We start from the raw sequence: 5,882 nt of genomic DNA on the forward strand, positions 1-5,882 counted from the left end.
AGAGGAGAGGAGACAGGCTCAGCACGGCCAGAAGAGGAGAGTCAGAGAAAGAGGAGACAGGCTGCAGCCAGAGAGAAGCAGAGAAGACAGGGCTCAGGTCAGCTGCGATGAGAGGTAGAGAAGCTAGGAGACCGGCTCAAAAGGAGAGAAGAGAGAGAACGAGGAGAACAGGCTCAGCTACAGTAAGAGAGAGAGAATAGGAGACACGGCTCAGCCGAAGAGCAGTCTCAGAGAGAGAAGAGGGAGACAGGGCTCAGGAGAGAGAAGAGGAGACAGGCTCAGCAGAGAGATGAGCTAGAGAGAGGAGACCGAGGCTCGAGAGAGAAGAGGAGAACAGGCTCAGAGAGACAGAGAGACAGGCTCAGCAGAGAGTGAAAATGAGGAGAAGGCCAGACGGAGAGAGCACAGGCCCTGAAGAGAGAGAAGAGGAGACAGCTCAGAGAGAGAAGAGGAGACAAGCCGTCGAATGAGACAGTTGCGCAGAGAAGAGACCGAGGAGCACGAGACAGAGAAGAGACACTCAGAGCATTGAGAGGAGAGGAGGAGAGCTCAGAGAGAGAAGAGCAGACACGGCGTCAAAGAGAGAAGTAGGAGACCGATGAGCTGCAAGAAGAGAGTAAGAGGAGACCAGGCTACAGAGAGAGAAGAGAGACAGAGCGGCAGAGTCGAGAGAGAGAAGAGGAGACAGTCAGCGTCAGAGAGAGCAAGGGGAGACAGCGCTCAAAAGGAGAACTGACAGAGAGAGAAGAGGAGAACAGTGTATTCAAGGAATGAAGAGGAGACAGGGTCAGAGTACAGAGAGCAGGAACGCTCGGCTTCAGAGGAGAGAAGAAGCCAGCGACAGAGACACTGGACCATCAGCAGAAGAGAGATAGATGACAGGCATCAGCTCAGAGAGAGAAGAGGAAGCAGCTTCGAGGCTAGGGAGACGGGTTGGTTCAGCTCGCATTGCTCGACTGTAGTACATGCTGGAGGGGACTACAAGGTAGGAGGGAAACGCTCAGCTAGAGGGAGGACACAGCTCAGCAGACAGGAAAGAAGCTCACAGACGAATAATAAGCTCAGCTCAGGGCATGTGGGAGTAGGTAGTGGATTTCCTTCATAAAGTGCCAAACACTCCACAAAACTAATAAGTGTTACCTAAAACCATAATGCGCTTAGCCCCCTCCCACCATCTCCCTTTCCTCCAGAAGCCACCTGTGAGAGGGTAGTGAAGAGCAGCACTGTTGGAGGTAGTGAGAAGAGCCCTGTGGAGTAGTGAGAGAGAGCTCTGTGGAGTAGGTGCGAAGTATCAGTGAGTTACTGTTGGAGTGTAGTGAGAGAGTAGTGCCGGTGTGAGAGTAGATTCTGTGGTAGGGAGAGAGAGCTCCTGGTGGAGGTAGATGAGAGAGATCACGTCTCTGTGGAGGTTAGTGAGAAGAGTAGCCCTGTGGAGGTAGTGAGAGAGAGCTCTGATGATAGAGAGCCAGTGTCGAGGTAAGAAGGGCAGACTTCTTGGAGGGTTGAGCAGAGAGGTCTGTGGAGGTAGTGGAGCAGAGAGCCCTTGTGGAGTAAGTGAGAGAGAGCCCTGTGGTAGTGAGAGAGCTGTAGTAGTGAAGGAGAGAGAGCTCTGTGGAGGTACGCTGAGAGGAGAGCCCTGTGAGAGGTGAAGAGAGCCCTTGTGGACGGGTGTGAGCAGAGACGAGCCCTGTGGAGGTAGTGAGAGAAGAGCCTAGTGGCGAGGTAGGTGAGAGAGAGCCCTGTGGAGGTAGTGAGAGAGAGCCCTGTGAGTAGTTGAAGAGAGAGAGCCCTGTAAGTGAGAGAGAGAGCCCCTGTGAGGGTAGTGAGAGAGGAGCCCTGTGGAGGTTAGTAGAGAGAGAGCCCTGTGGAGGTAGTGAGAGAGAGCTCTGTGGAGGTCAGTGAGAGAGAGAGAGCCTCTGTGTACGGTAGTGAGACGAGAGCCCTGGTGGCGGTAGTGAGAGAGAGCCTGTGGAGCGTAGGGAGAGAGAGAGCCCTGGTTGGATGCAGAGAGAGAGGTAGAAGCTCTGTGTGGATGGTAGTGTGAGAGAGTAGCTCTGTGGAGCTAGTGAGGAGAGAGCATACTGTTGGGGGAGGCGAGATAGCGAGTATGAGAGAGAGCCTGTTGGAGGTTAGTGAGAGACGGAGCCTCTGTGGAGGTAGTGAAGAGAGAGCCTGTGGAGGGTGGAAGAGCTGGGAGAGTCCGAGAGCAGGAGTCCCTCGTGTGATGCAGTGAGAGAGAGAGAGCTCTGTGGATCGTAGTGGAGAGAGTCTGTGGACGTGTACGAGAGATGCTGAGTGTGAAGCAGAGAGCCTGTGGAGGTTAAGTGAGAGCAGAGCCCTGTGGGAGGTAGTGGAGGGTTAGAGGAGTGAGCGAGGAAGCTCTGTGGATGAGTGTGAGAGAGAGCTCTTGGGGTCGTGAGAGAGAGACCCGTGGTGTGTGGGAGCTCGTGGAGTAGTAGATGAGAGAGCTGCGTGGACGCGTAGGAGAGAGCGCCTGTAATGTGAGAACGAAGAGCTCGCTGGAGTAGTGAGAGAGAGAGCCTCTTGTGAGCATGTAGTGGAGAGGAGCCTGTGGAGTAGTATGAGAGAGACAGAGCCGCTGGTGGCAAGTAGTGAAGAGAGAGTCCCGTGTAGTGAGAGGACCTGGGCGGTAGTGCAGGAACGGAGCGATGAGCAGAGCCCTGGTGGACGGTAGTTGACGAGAGAGAGCCCTGTTAGGTGAGAGAGAGATGCCCTGTGGAGGTGGTGAGACGAGAGCCCTGTGGATTTATGAGCAGAAGTCGTGGACGGAGTGAGAAGAGCTGCTGTAGTGAGCAGGGAGCCTGAGTAGTGAGAGAGAGCCCTGTGGAGGTAGTGGAGAGAGAGCCCTGTGGAGGTAGTAGAGAGAGAGTGGCCCTGTGAGGAGCTAGAGAGAGCCTGTGGAGAGTAGTAGAGAGAGAGCCCGTGTTACGTGGGAGAGAGAGACTCTGTGGAGGTAGGTGAGAGACCCGGGTTGAGAGAGCAGCTTGTAGAGTAGTAGTGAGAGAGAGCCTCTGTGTAGTAAGAGGGTGAGTAGTGAGAGTAGCCCTGTTGTGAGGTAGTGGAGAGAGAGAGCCCTGTGCGCATTGCAGTGCGGAGAGAGAGTAGCCAGAGTTGAGGACCTGTGAGCTTGTGAGACGAGAGCTCTGTGCCAGAGAGAGAGAGAGGCGTCTGCTGGAGGTAGTTGAGAGAGAGCTCGGCACGCTGTGAGAGAGCTAGTGAGAGAGTAGACTGAGGAGTATGAGCCGGAACCTGTGGAGGTACAGTGAGATAGCGAGCGCCTGTGGATGCGTAGTGAGAGAGAGAGCTCTCTGTGGATGAGTGTACATATGTTAGAGAGAGCTCTGTGGACGTAGGTGAGAGAGAGCTGCTGAGCTAGTAGGGAGCTCTGTACGTGGAGAGAGAGCCCTGCTGAGGTAGTGAGAGAGAGCCCTGTGGAGGTAGTGAGTACGAGAGAGAGCTCTTGTCAGTTATGTCACATGTGTGAGAGAGGAGCTCTGTGGAGGGTATGAGAGAGAAGCTCTGTGCGGACGGTAGTGAGAGAGAGCACTGTGTACGGTAGGTGAGTGAGAGTAGAGCGGAAATGTGGGGACGACGCTCCATACTCACTAGTTATTAATTGTCATCTACATTTGGTTTCCGCTTCCAAGATAGGCATTGTCATCACTGATCTGTTCCCAGATCATTAACGAACCTACAGAGTCTAACAGGTGTCAGCCTAGATGTTGTAACACGTAGGGTTACGTTTCCACATCGTTTTCACCACTGATTCCTCTCAGCTGCTGCTACTGTGACCCGTTAGCTGTATGAATCACCGGAATGTTCTTTTAGTCGATCACAGGGTTCTTCGCATCTCCTCTTTTTGAAGTCTTCGTGTTTGAGGAAAATATTCTTTATTTTTACGCCGTGTGTGTGTTTATAAATATATTTTTTTAACTGAATGTTGACTTCAAGTGCATGACATTTACACTATATATGTTTTTCCTGTCCGTTTGTGTTTCTTTGGAAACAGTGATTGTTACTACACATTAAATTTGAACCAGTTCAACTCTACACAGGTCGTGAGGGTCAAAGGGCCAGATTAATGCCAGGGACCAGCATGAACACAATCTCTCACGGCACGTGTGTATGACCTAGGAAGTGCATTCAACCTAAATCAATCCTATTTTCAATTACACACAACAAGGGATGGCGAAGGTACACACAAATATCTAGCTATATATAGTCATATTTTATTATTTTAAAATATAATTAATAAAATATATAATGCTTATCAACCAGATTTGTTTTTAAGATAAACCTTCTTTGCCACAATGAAGTAATACAACAAGGAAGTACTATAACAAGGAAGTAATACAACAAGGAAGTAATATACCAACGAAGTAATATTATAATGAAGTAATGTAACAAGGAAGTACTATAACAATGAAGTATTATAACAAGGAAGTAATACAACAAGAAAGTAATGTAACAAGGAAGTACTATAACAAGGAAGTAATGTAACAGGGAAATAATATTACAAGGAAGTAATACAACAAGGAACTAATGTAACAAGGAAGTACTATAACAAGGAAGTAATATAACAAGGAAGTAATACAACAAGGAAGTAATGTAACAGGGAAGTAATATTACAAGGAAGTAATATAACAATGGACATCACACAATATGAAGTATGTGGGTCTGAAGATCAGTACATTCCGTACAATAGAGCTAAACCGACATGAGGTAATCTATGCTCTGAAATATTTTTTGCTTCTCCCCCCCTCCCCAAAAGTGCAATTTGGTCAGCTACGCAGGAGGGGTAGAATTTTTTAGGGGAACATAACCTTCCAAGCAATAAATCACTGGATTGCTGGTGACATTCATACAATGCGGATATAGTGTTAACTGTARGAGTCAGACAGGCCTGTCTGCACCAGGGCTGTTCCTCCACTGTGACCTTGGCTCTCCTGTCATAATCAATCATTGTGGCACAGGACACACTGTTGTTGTATACTATTACACTATTGGCATGTACAGTAAACAAAGTGCAAAAGGCAATGTTGATTGTGATGCTAACGGGACGATTAGGGTCATGGGAAACAATGCATGTTACATGATTGGTTAGGTCAATGGGTCATAGGAATAAAACCCTGTGTTTTAATGGTTACTCTCAWTGAGATAACATTAGCGATCGTTGATTATGCAGAAACCTATATATTTTAGTTGGATTATTATTTCCAGCATGTTTCACAATGTACCCCTATATTGCTCTATAGTATAAAAAAAACAGGGGTACTGAAAAGAAATCACAATTTATTTGAAATCTCACCAATTTTCTGCAAGTGAAATGGGGGTTATGTGAGTTCAGCAACTGGCAGCCCAACACATGGATAATGTATTTCTGTCCAACCATTCATCCTTCTTTGTGTCACACACACACACACACAACACACACACACACACACACACACACACACGCGCGCGCGCACACGCCACACACACACACACACGCAGACACACCACACACACACACACACACACACACACACACACACACACACACACACACACACACACACACACACACACACACACACAAGACACAACACACACACACGCGCACACACACACACACGCACGCACACACAACACACGCGCAGACACACACACACACGCACGCACACACACACACACGCGCAGACACACACACACACACACACACACACACACACACACACACACACACACACACACACACACACACACACACACAACACACAACACACACACACCACACACACACACACACACACACACACACCACACGCACACACACAAGCAGACACACAACGCAGACACACACACACACACACACAAGAGCA

This window comes from Salvelinus sp. IW2-2015, unplaced genomic scaffold (genome assembly GCF_002910315.2).
Source record: "Salvelinus sp. IW2-2015 unplaced genomic scaffold, ASM291031v2 Un_scaffold4342, whole genome shotgun sequence".
NCBI classification, from domain to species: Eukaryota; Metazoa; Chordata; class Actinopteri; order Salmoniformes; family Salmonidae; genus Salvelinus; species Salvelinus sp. IW2-2015.